This window comes from Alosa sapidissima, chromosome 8 (assembly GCF_018492685.1).
Source record: "Alosa sapidissima isolate fAloSap1 chromosome 8, fAloSap1.pri, whole genome shotgun sequence".
NCBI lineage: Eukaryota > Metazoa > Chordata > Actinopteri > Clupeiformes > Clupeidae > Alosa > Alosa sapidissima.
The window spans coordinates 16,773,773-16,786,672 of NC_055964.1; the positions used below are offsets into that span (position 1 = coordinate 16,773,773).

The 12,900-nt window shown below is 44.8% G+C and overlaps 1 protein-coding gene across 13 annotated transcripts in view; it reads right to left on the reverse strand.

Annotated features, from left to right (window-relative positions):
• Window positions 1-12,900, reverse strand: part of arvcfb (ARVCF delta catenin family member b) — a 177,645-nt gene that overhangs the window by 127,515 nt on the left and 37,230 nt on the right. For all 13 annotated transcript variants that reach the window (XM_042100962.1, XM_042100950.1, XM_042100949.1 and 10 more), the window contains exon 2: window positions 12,038-12,114. The gene's annotated coding sequence lies outside the window, so the exon portion shown is untranslated. The remainder of the gene's footprint in view (window positions 1-12,037; window positions 12,115-12,900) is intronic.

Sequence of the window (12,900 nt, forward strand, 5' to 3'; positions counted from 1 at the left end):
GCAGGGAGGGTAATGTGCATGCATCTATAGACACAGACATTAGATATCATTGTTAGGAAGAGGGCAGAATAGCCACAGCTACACAGTCTCAGAATCCAAACAGAATTAATAATGGTGGATAATATAGAAATAAAATACATGCCTCCATACCTTATTTGCAAAAACATCAACCTACAATGTCTATGCATTTAGGGAGAATTCCCTATCTAAAAAAAAAAAAAACATAAGCAGAGTGATCCTTCCTCTGCTGTTCAGAGGTATAAAACACTGTTTAGATGTATAAAAGTCAGCTTAAGCCACTCTGTCATGAGTCAAACTGCTGCAGAGCAGACGCTATACCGGCAAGAATGCCATCACAATTTGTGCGCCTGAAGGGTACCTATAATATAGCCATTAATATGGGCCTAGTTTCCAAATCCTTCCTTTATTCCTGTGAGCCGAAGAAGAGGGACATACACCCTGCTGTGCCTGTCCCCTGGGGGACTCTGCCTGCCTGCCTGCCTGCCTGCCCGCCTCCCTGCCTCCCTCCTCAACAGGCCGGGGATGGAGCTCCACATCTCTCCTCAACCTGCACTCTCTCCCTCACGCCTCCTGCCGTGGAGAAACCATGCATCTCCTCTCTGTCGACTTGCCGTAGCCTCCCCTGCCTAAAATTAGACATGGGGGATGAATGGAATCAAACTTTTGTTGAACTGAGCAAACTTTTACCTGTAGACTCAGAATACATTATCTCGCTAATTAAAGTGCTAATTACAGCGTTCCAGTTCTAGGCATTTGCCTTTGTGCTGTAAAACACACAAACACGACACATTAATGCGGCCGCTAACATCCCCTCGGAGGTTCTACTTTTGGAAATGCAACTAGCACCCCGCTCCTAACTGCTCATTACGGAAAACAGCGCCATGACTTTCCTGATGTGTCGTGGCTTCCTGTTTTCCTCTGATGCTGTGATCATCTCATTACAAATCATTTATTTCAAACCCCCATTACGCAGTGGTGGCTGAGCCACAGTGGGCTTTGCCTCCTAGTCTGTCAGAGATTAGTTCAGGATCTCGTATAGTATGTGTGTGTGTGTGTGTGTGTGTGTGTGTGTGTGTGTGTGTGTGTGTTGTGTGTGTGCCACTGCATTTTTTTTATCTTTCCATTCCACCTTTTTTCTCTATTTTCCCGCCACTTTCTTTACTGAAAGAGATGCAGAGAAGCAGGCAGCCATTTTAAAGCCCAGAACTGCTGTGAGTGCTGCTAGCTGTGAACAGTCTTATCTATGAAATTGTTTGGCTATGCAGCGAGGTGTGAGTGGCTCCGGAGTCCCCAGAGAGCCATGCCAGTTTTGGACGCCGCAAATTTGCCTGGGCACATTCCAAAGCGGACAGACTGGTGATGGGCTAAACAATTTGTAACAATTTTGAAGGAACACGGCAGAACAGACTGTGCGAGAACTGCAAAACTGAAAGCACTCGGCAAGGAGTGTATGGATGATCCATCTTCATGACCGGCCTTGAACCGAGGGGGAAAGAGAGAGGAAAATGCAACTTCTGGGCCAAGATGATCTTGAGTAGTGATACGCCAAACTCAGTGCACTCGGAGACTTTTCCCCCCACTAGCAAATGATATAACGATCGTGTCAAGCCTTCGGCTCTGAGCTACAGCCTGCCATTATACAAGGACACTTCAGTAGTCTGTGCCATCCAACAGCTGTGGGGCACAGCGATAGCATCAGCATTGCCTACCGCACAGCACACGGTGCAGTGGGAGACAAAAAGAAAGGTGGTGCAATTTGGCCAGACGTCACATCATTGTCTCTGCGTTTGGTTCGAAACCCCCAGCTCTTCGTCTTGCTTCAGCACGTAAGAGACAAGCTAATGAGAAAGTATTGATTCGCCTGCAGTATCCAGTGGAGACGAGAGGAAGTTACTCTACCGCTGTAACTCAACCCACCGTAACGTCACACCGAGTTTGTTTCGGATGGGGTGGCTTTCAAAGGACCAGGGTGGGGGGTCCTGCATAATGATGATGTCATCGTGTTTGTTCAAGGAGGTGGTAGGGACATCCGGGGTCAAAATGAGATCAGGGAGATTAGTCAACCATCTAGGTGTCGGACCTCTCCCCCTTTCCACTAGTCCTTTTAATCCTGAACCTCCGACTCATTGAGAGGCCAGGCTTCTCCTTACTTTCTCCACCCTCCCCCTCTCCCCCACTTCCACCTTCCATTGCCTCAAGGCAGCAAAATAATCAGCTGGGCTTCCTTCCACATCCTCATCCACCCACCCACCACCCGAGGGGAGCAAGCTGAAGTTGTCCTGGGTGGCAGGTCAATTACACGGAGCTCGTCCAGAATTGGGCTTAAAGAGCGATGTGGCTAGGCTAGGCTAGGCTAGAGCCAGGGGGTGAATGAGTTCCTCTGGGTGGCACAAGTCAAGGGTGTGGGGAATGAAAAGAGGGGGCAGGGATGGCTTGCTCTCGTCTGGGCACTTAGGGATGAGACAACAAGGTTGAGTGAACAGAGAGAGGAGCTCAAGGGTCCAGGGCCCTCCCAACCCGATCACCACCCTCCTCCTCCTCCTCCTCCTCCTCCTCCTCCTACTCCCTGAATGGGTGGTCCTCGATAAGAGGGGATGGATGGGGCACTGGTCCTCGCGCGATGACTCAGTGGACAGAGAAATTGCTGTCCATTGAAAAGGCCACGGAGTCATAGCTGTGTGGGAAAAGTGATCTGCCGGTATTCTGTTAAGGGGATTACCAAAAGGCTATGAGTCAAACTCAAACTCCTCGGTTTGTTATTCAGGGTCTCGAGACACAAATAAGAGAGTTCAATTTCACTTAAATTTCACACACTCAAATACAAAAATATACACAGAGATACACAAACAATCCCAACAGTGAGATGTTTCATCAAGGATGAGAGACTTTTAAAAATTATCACAGCTTATTGAAAAATAATGATTCAAACTATACTGTTTCACAGTCCCATATTATTTCAGACAGAGAAAAATAAAGGCTCCTCTCCCACTGGCAGAAGCAGGCTGCCTGCAGAGGTCTATTTTTAGCCCGCTCTTGTTCAAAGCAAAACTCCCCACCCTTACTACCAATTACTGCTTAAAAAGTCAGGGCTACAGGTGGCGAAGAACAAAAGGGTACGGAGGAGATGGCATTACACGGAGCTCATCTCAGGGGAAGGCCCCCTTCTTTCTCTCTCTCTCTCTCTCTCTCTCTCTCTCTCTCGACTTGTAACCCAGCGCCAATTTAATGCTGCCATTTGCTGAGGATGTGCGTTTGCCTGCCAGTGTTTACAATGTTTACAATGCTGGGCCCCAGCTCACAGAAATCAATATCAAACGGCCGAGACAGAGCTCTCAGAAATCACTCACGGCGCTGGCCAAATCAAGTCACGGAGAGCTTATTGAGAGTGGGAGAACTGTCTCAGCTCCATGCCGAGGAGGCCAACTGTCTAGTTTTCTTTTTTTTGGTCGCTGTTCTTGCTGTTGTTGTTGTTCAGCTGTATGTCACCCTCTGATCACAGGCAGGTCAGGAAATGGTTACGCGTATACACGGAAACAAAGGGGGAGGGGTGAAGAGAGAGAGAGAGAGAAAGAGAGACCAGAAAGAGGAGACACACACACATACACATACATAGTGTATTGATGAAGTGTAAATGTTTGTATATATTTGTTTGTTTACTTTTTTGTAATTATTATTATTCCTGTGAACGCTTTGGACATGCATCATATGATTTGTCGTGCCAATAAAGCATATTTGAATTTAATTGAGAGAGAGAGAGAGAGAGAGAGACAGAGAGAAAATCATGAGGGGCACACTGGCCTTTGCAAAAGGACCAGGAGGAGGAAGAGAACAACACCAAAGAAGAGGGCCATATCTTGAAGACTGTGATGAGGTCAAGGATGCAGTCACCCTTGTGCGGATATGCCTTTCAGACTGCAGCTGAGGCCGCGCGTGTCATGACATAGGGAGATTCCGAGGGATGCGGCTCCACGGTGTCATTACCCAGCACTGAGCATGCTCGGCCTCAAAGCCCACGAATCCCCTTTAGAGCCCATGGTGTGCCACACCCGAGCCTGCAGAGACTCACTCTGGCACAAATCTGTCTCTTTAGATGCCGCCCATGGTTCACCATGATTGATGTCATCCTGTACTCGCAATTATGGGTGAATTTACACCACCAGCTGTGTGTGTGTGTGTGTGTGTGTGTGTGTGTGTGTGTGTGTGTGTGTGTGTGTGTGTGTGTGTATACACAGTAGGTGGGTTGTGACTGGATTGGAAGTTCTTGATGGAAGGGAAATTATTTCTTGAAGCCATCCATCCCCCATCCACCACAAAGCCACCCCCCACCCCACCCCTTCACAGCAGTGAAAAAGCACTGGGTCATCATGATCCTGAATCTATTAAAAGAAGCCCCACGCATACTTCAAGCCCCCTGCCTCGTCTTATCTCCAAAGCCGCCCAGTCATAGCAATTAAAATTCCAACACACTTTCCACCAGTCTTAGAATAGGGGTCTCTACTCCTCGCATTACCTCCTTCTCTCTCTCTCTCTCACACACACACACACACAAAAACGACAGAGAGAGCGTCACAGACATAAAGAGAGAGAGAGAGAGAGAGAGAGAGGAAGCTACAAAAACACAATCACATACCAAGGAATCTAGAGGACACTTGAGGGAGTTAAAACATATACTATCTCTGTAACACAAAACAATAACACCGTTTTTAACAAATACTACATTCTACATCGGGGTGATTGGTCCCACTCATAATCAGACACTATAGTGCATTGGACATTACCAATGCGCAGGTAAGAGAGTGTTTCTCTCATCTTTCACTGTGACAAGATGTCATTACCGTCATTGGGTAATGCATATCCTAAACTGATACACTGTAATAATTTGAATCTTTGATAAATTATGCAGCTTATGCAGGGACATGGAAAAAAACCTGTCCTTGTTCCTTGGCCACCAGCTCCAATTACTGATAGCTGAGCTGAGATGCTCGCCTCGCATTAAGAAACAATTAGCCATTTCAATCTGCCTGTGTGAAAATATTTTAATCAGTTTGATTGTTAAAAAAAAAACATCCAAATTCTCACACTCACTCTGCCAACTGGTGTATTAGCATACCAATGCCAACGTGAAACATGTTGCCTCTAAATCCTATTGGGATACCATTTGTGAGGGCGACGGGAATCTTGCAAATGCCGCTCACGAAGAACAAAGCATTCTATTCGACAGTCACACTAACGCATCTAAATCACTCCGCTGTTCCATTCTGCCTAATAATGCAGCAGATATTTTATTCAATACTTTTTACGGCATGCATAATTAGTGGTGAAGCTGCAGTTAATTATTCATAAGTAATCTTGTAATGAAATGATGTAATGGTGCTCTTTCATTGAATCATGGTCTTTCATACATATAGATAGATAGATAGATACTTTATTGATCCCCAGGGGAAATTCAAGACAACCCAGACACATTCTTTAACAGCAGAAAGAGTAATTAAAGTATATAATATAAAAACACAACTAAGCAATAAGGACAGTAGAAGATAAAGAATATGCTAAATATACTAAAATACAAATTATACTAACACTTAAATACAATGTATAAAAATATACTAAAATACAAATTACAAAAATACAAATTATACTAACTAACACTTAATCTAAATCAATTCTAAAAACAGTATCCACATAGTGGTGATTAATCAATCAGAGGCGCTTGCAATGACTGAGGCAGGGACTGAGCCTGTGATTCTCTGTGCATAGTAAGGTGCTCTAAGGTGCTCTGTGTGAATGAGTGTCATGGCGGTAGTGCAATGGTGATAGTGGTCATGGTGATAGTGCAATTGAATTAAGTCCAACAGTGCAACAATAAAGTAAAGTCTATATATCTATATATTTAACTATTTATGAAAATGTATAAGTGTGGCCACAGTTCGGCTGTGGCATGGAGGGGGGGGGGGGGGTTATGCATATGTGCTAATGTGCTAATATAGCACGCAAACAGTGAGGCATAAAGACCGTGGTAAAAGTGACTAGTGGACAGACAGTACCAAACATGGAGGGGGTGAAGAGGCAGACAGACTATGCAGAGAAGTCTATCTCTCCTCTTCCCTTAAGTGAGGCAAATGACTTTCTCAGTCTGTCAGTTGTGCAAGGCAGTGAGCGAAGTCTCCAGCTGATCAGGCTCTTCTGCTTAACAATAGTGCTGTGGAGTGGGTGACACTCATTGTCCAAGATGTTGATCAGTTTGTTCAGGGTCCTTTTGTCAGATAGTGAAGTGATGCACTCCAGTTCAGCTCCCACTACAGAGCCAGCTTTCCTTACCAGCCTATCAATTCGCCCTGCATCCTTCTTCCTTGTGCTTCCTCCCCAACATACTACTGCATAGAAGAGGACGCTGGCAACAACAGACTGGTAGAACATCCTGAGGAGCTTACTGCACACATTGAAGGACCGCAGCCTCCTCAGGAAGTACAGCCTGCTCTGCCCTTTCTTGTAGAGTGCATCAGTGTTGGCTGACCAGTCCAGTTTATTGTCCAGGTGGAGACCCAGATACTTGTAGGTGCTAACCACCTCCACATTGACCCCATCAATGTGGACTGGTAGCAGAGTGGGCTTAGATTGCAAGCGGGGGACTCCAGGCATGGTTAAAGCAGTGTGACCAGGTCATGTAAGAATGGAGTCATGTGAACAGGCTACAACCTTTTGTACTAACAAGTTAAGACATTGATGATACCATTATAATGCTACTTGCTGATACTGCTTTGTATTGAGCACAAGGAATGTGTAAATAAAGTATGAAGATTCAATTTCATTTCATACAGAACATTAAAGGAGAATTCCAGCGATTTTTCACATAGATCTCGGTTTCTAGAAGTCACCGAGTACTGTTGGTACGATAAAAAGGGTAAAATATGGGTTCCACCTACTGTAGCTCAAGTCGGACTTCTCCTTTAATTCTACAGTGACCAACTGAGCAAAAGCAAAAGGAGCTTTGATGTACGACCATCTCAGTGGTCACTCACTGCATAATAAACCACTAGGCCTCATGCCCCCTTTCAGACCTCAGTGGCCCCTAGTTAAATAAGTGGCACAGTGGACTGCTCGAGGTTGTGAGGAAAAGGGAGGGGGCACTAGAAGAATGATGAAAGGAGGGCCGTGCAGAGATCTGCTGATACGGGAGGGACAAACTTCCTGGACATGACGGACTTTTCCCACAACTCATGGGACTGGAATGTCACTTCGGGCAAAGCTTATTTACTGTCGGTAATAGGCAGTAGTTCTCATCTTGAGGCCACAAACTTTGAAAACAGGGAATGTTTATTACACTATCAAATAGCTGGAGGTGCTCTGTAGGTAAACTTGTAGCCCTGTGAAGGATGAACTGCCGTTTCATTGCCCCAGCAGAAGTAAATCACATGCCTTTGGGATTACACATAAACAAACTAGTCTATGTAACCACTGATTACCATATATTTTCCCCATCAGCCGTGATGGATTTCAGACCAGGCCGGTGCGTACTGTATGCATGCATGAGCCCTGAGCATGTGCAGGGAGGTGGGAGCCGAAGCCGGAGCCCATTTGGTGTGCTAGGCATGTAGCGGCCTCACCAGTCAGCCGTGAAGGACACCCCGCCACACGGAATGAACAGGAGATCCCATGATTAGTCACACCTCGCACTCGACGGCCCTCACCGTGAGGTGGTGCATCTCAATGTACACATGCATGCACACACACATGCACTCACATAGAGACACACACATAGTTATTAGCCAACCTGCAGATATACAGCCCATACTCAGAACCATGTGTACATGCAAGGACACTGCAAAGTGTGCTCTTTGCCTTGCTGTGCTGCATACAAATATCTGGACACTGCAGCGTTCAGAACAAAGATGTCCAGTTGCTATCTATGGCCTAAACGAAGCAATCGGGGGAAAAAAGGTGAAGCAATCAGCACTACAAGATAGAGTGATGATGCCAAAGGACAATAAACCTGAAAGCCCCATCAAGAGCGTGTCACGCCATGAATGAGCCACTTAAACTCAACAAAACAAGTCTGATGAGAATTTACGAGGCATAATGCACCAAACCGAGTACCCACTGCCGTGTCCCCTCTGAGACAAACACCTCACAGCCAAATGAGAACTTACTACAACAGCCACTTCAGTTCAGTTCATCTGAAGAGACACGCCGAGTGCACAGCTAATATTCTGAAGTCACTGCCCCGGTTCTATTCAGGCACCAGGGCCCCAGCAGACCAACAGATACTTGGTACACGGAGTGCACCTTAACACTCCGGGCTATTCCATGTGGAATATCTCGGCCACTAACTTTCGTTCGTTTTATCAAACGCAGGCAGCTACAGTACTTAAATAATATATGGGAGAGTGATGATTAATTTTAAAACTTGAAAGAGTCCAGGAGGTGCACACAGAGAATTGAAAGTCCAGAGTAATTACCTCCAGAAGAGAAATAACAAAAAAGCAGGAGAGTGGAAGCAGGCACAGCCATTTTTAATCAAGGAGAGAGAGTGACAGGGAGGGTAATATAATCACCTTCTAATCTTACATCCGTGACATGATGAGAACTTCAACGCTTTCTCGGAAAAAAAAGCAGTGCGCTATTCATCATATTTCAGACAAACAGATGACAATGGCTGAGTCTTTAGCTAACTGCATCAAGCTGACAGCTAATCAGGCTTGATAAATGCATCTCCATTTTCAGGACTTCCGGTTCTATTGTGACAAAGCACACATCCTGAGGAGGTCTTGATTGCTTCAAAGACCTTATTTCTCTCATCATGATTCCTCTCCCATCACTGTCATGCTGCATCCCTGTGTCCTCTGAACCTAAAGCTTTCATCCCGAGACCACGGAAAAGGTGCCATCCTGATTCCTGACAGAACTCAAGTCATCCATCCAACCACTCAGAAGTCAAACTCATCAGCTCTGTCTGGCCCCAAAATGGGTTTGAGTTTGATGAGACTGTCCCCGTAACTGGGGACACATATCGCTCTTAAAATAGCCTCTCCACTTTCACACACGTACACAAAGTAATACCTAAATGGCTTTCAGGGGCTAACAGGCAAATCAATAAACAGTCACAGTTAAATTCAGTCTGCACTACCACCAGCGTACTCTCCATTTTAGACTCGCATAGGATGCCGGTGTCTCAAGGCTGAGGGAAGGTCAACAGACGAACCGGCTGCCCCTGCTTGTGCAGGCAAGCGTGGCACAAACCGCCACTTCAAACACGGGAGCTCGGCTCTTGACTTAAACACAAATGACGGGCTGTTGGTATGTCCGACCTCTGGCCCACAGATTATTATTCACTTCCGAGACGACTATTAAAGCAGCCTTTCATATTCCAACTTCAGAGAGATAATTAGGGTCTCCTTCATCAGCAGTGCAGCAGTGACCTTGGCTTTTTCTCAGTAGATGAATATTGGAGAGTCAAGTGGTCCATGTCGCAGTCTGACGTTTTTCCCCTTTCCTTGACTTCACCCGTGGTTTCTCAGGCAGGAGATTTCCTAATTACATTTTGCATTCAGGTACTGCTGAGACTGCCAGCAAACAGACGGGAGCCAAACATCTAGAAGTTCATCATGAATAATCATTGCAGAGAAAAACATTTCTGCAGCCAATCGTTTTGACATATACATTGATAAGATGTGATATCTGCTGAAATAGAGCAACCTCAATCTGTCTCTGTGGAGATGAAAACCATTGATCTAAACAAACAATATATTTTATGTTTTTTTTTCCATGATAAAAATGTAGCTACAAACATCTCCCGGCAATGATAGGTAGGTAGTACTAACATTGATCATTAAAACGTTTAACCTCACATATTAAAACTTTTAACCTCACACATTCTGAATCTATTTTTCAAACTTCTGCAGGGTCCTTTCAAATTCTGAAAATCATTTCTGCTCTGAGGAAAGCTAGAACACAACGCAGAATTTACAGCCAGTAAAGACTTTTCCAAATGTTTCTGCCGTGGTGTCTGATTGATGCGTTTAGCATCATTTACTATGACCAAGCTCAAAAGCTCAAGGCTCAAAATCACATACCCACATTAACAATATAATAGTCACTTCAAAGCAATGTGGCTTGGGCTTTCAGAAAGAGGTATTATAAGGTCCAATTATGAGCATTTGGTTAATTATATGGTACACTATTGTTTATTTCATGTAAAATCTTCCTGATGCACATGGTCCAAAACTCATAGTGGTATTGCCATTTCTGCATTGAAATATCATCTGATGCATTCAGTTTAAAGGCTTTCACCAAACTTGTCACAAATCAACTTCTGCCCACTCAACGCTTTTTACCGCTTGCTCTGACGCACTTCATTTTCTGTGCGACACATTTCGCTGTAAAAATAGGGCCGAGAAAATAAGCAGATTGATCCTTGGGTAATTCTCTGCACTTTGCTGATGAATGTAACAACAACAAGCTTTGGTAATTGGCCAAATCTGTCAGGAAGGCAGCAATGAAGGATAACTTCTCAACGGCATCAGACAAAGATAATGAATCTACTCAAAATAAAACTAATTACACCGGGCCCATGATGGCACCATTTGATCCATCAATACCCCTCTGAATCAGAAGCCATGGCTAGCTCAGATAATTGAAATAAATGGCTGTTCAAAGTATGAGAAAATATATTGATCTTTAAAAGGGTCATGAATCTTTGCAGTTGTTTGTTGGTCAACTTAATTATGACACTTGAGATAGCATGATCTTTTGAGAATGCAGCAGTTATTACAGAATCAAGGAAGGCACAATGAATTTACTCCAATTCAACAATTTAACTCAAATATAAAGGTGCTCTAAGCGATGTCACACGTTTTTTTAGGCTAAAACATTTTTTGTTACATAAAGCAAACATCTCACTATCCTCTAGCTGCCTGTCCCCTAAACACACCGTAAAAAAACTCAGTCTCTGACAAGACAGCCCAGGCTCCACAAATGGCAACAAAAACAAACTTGTGCAACCCGAGGGGTATTTCACAAAGGCAGAATTAAGACATCCAAGATAAGTGATAAAGCGAGGTTTGAAATAGCGTTGTCTGGTCATCCTAGCTCAACTCATTTCACTAACGCTAATCCAGGATCAGTAGGAGCGACTATGTCAAGTCAGGTGTAAGTAATTCAGGATGTGTGCGCGTTCTCGTTTCTGCCACAAAGAACTCACGGTTGAAATAAAAAAGATGCGGAAAATAGCGTCAATCCCTTTATTAATCAGCTTAATCCCTTATCTAGGTTTTGTGAAATACCCCTCTGCACCACGAAACATAGCAAACAGTGTTCCAGCCAATAATCGACGAGATGCGCGTTTAGGAGGGTTTCAATTGCATGAGAGGGAGGGGGAGGGAGTAACCAGCTAGCTCTTTGTTTTGTTTGAACGTCAACAGAAGTGACGTTGCCCAACATCGCTTATAGCACCTTGTGACGGCCTGCTAGGCCTTCTGTTTGTTTCTCCTTGTCTGTCCATCCAGGTGGGCGTGGCCGACTCCTTAGTACTAACGTAGTACGCGCAGGTGTTTTCAGGCTTTTAAGGCGCCTCTTCCGTGTATCCAGAGACGTCCTTGCTTATTGAACATGTAACACGCACACAGCACATTACAATCTCTACAACACCCTCACATCACTGACTACTGACTACTTCCTGCTTCCATTTGTGAGCTTTAAGTGGTGAATAAATTGTAAAATTGTACGCTACGCACGCCTCGTCTCCCTCTTCTTTGGTGAGGCTTCATTGAGGCCTTAACAACCTTTGACAATTAATACTATCAACAAAGTAAGAACATAAAAAATACATTGAGTTATTCAAATGTAAACAATGTAGAAAAGTCCCAAGCATTTATCAGTTTGTGAGAAGATTGTTTTATTTATTAAAATTGTCACACTAAAGCAAACTAAGCATGGCTAACACAGTGGCATCTGGTGTATGTGTGATGCAACCCCGTCAACAACTGCTGGGTCCTCCTAAGCTACCGGTATTTAATACTCACCTTTGGATGATGAGAAAGACCCATACAAATATCAGGCCGTCCTGACTACCATCAGATGTGGCCCACGGCAAATATCTCTAAAAAGGAAGAAAAGAGAACAAGTATGAAACAGTGGTATGGGAGAGAGAGAGAGAGAGAGAGAGAGAGAGAGAGAGAGAGAGAGAGAGAGAGAGAGGGGTTTTTGTATGAGATGCATCTCAGGTTTCTGAGAGAGCTGAAGCACGATTTATGTTGTGGCATTTTAGGATTTAATTTAGCCTGCATTACTCTGGGAGACACTCCTGACTGCCATGGCTCCCCGGCCCATCCTCCCTCATGGAATAAATGCCACTGATAAATGCCACTATAAATGAAAAGGAAGGCAGCAACAGAATCTTTTCACCCATTTACTCACAAGCTACTGGGCTCACTATAAAAGGAATAACTTAATACACACTGACATTACACGGATGCCTTCGGAAAAAAATAGAGAGATACTTCGGTCTATCCACAGAGTTACGCATTCCACTTAACTCTGAACTTGTGACATCGGGAACCCACGCAGCTGAAATCAACACAAAACAGCTGGGCAGGGAACGTCTAGCGTGACCCTAAAACGCGCTCCCACAGCAGTCAGTTCGCCACTCTGACATGCAGATGGCCAGACCCCAAGGTCAGGCTGGCAAAATTAGGCACACCAGAGAAGGGCCAGGACCTTTATTTTCCAGTCCACCAGATGGGTTCTGGAGAGGTGTGGGGGGACTGACACCCTACAGATGGAAAAGGGGGCAAAAAAAAAGGAACGCACATCTGTGCGTTTGCATGGAGCCGTCACAACAGAGCCGGATCATCAGCTGCACCCGTGCGAGTGCGTTTAGCAGTGA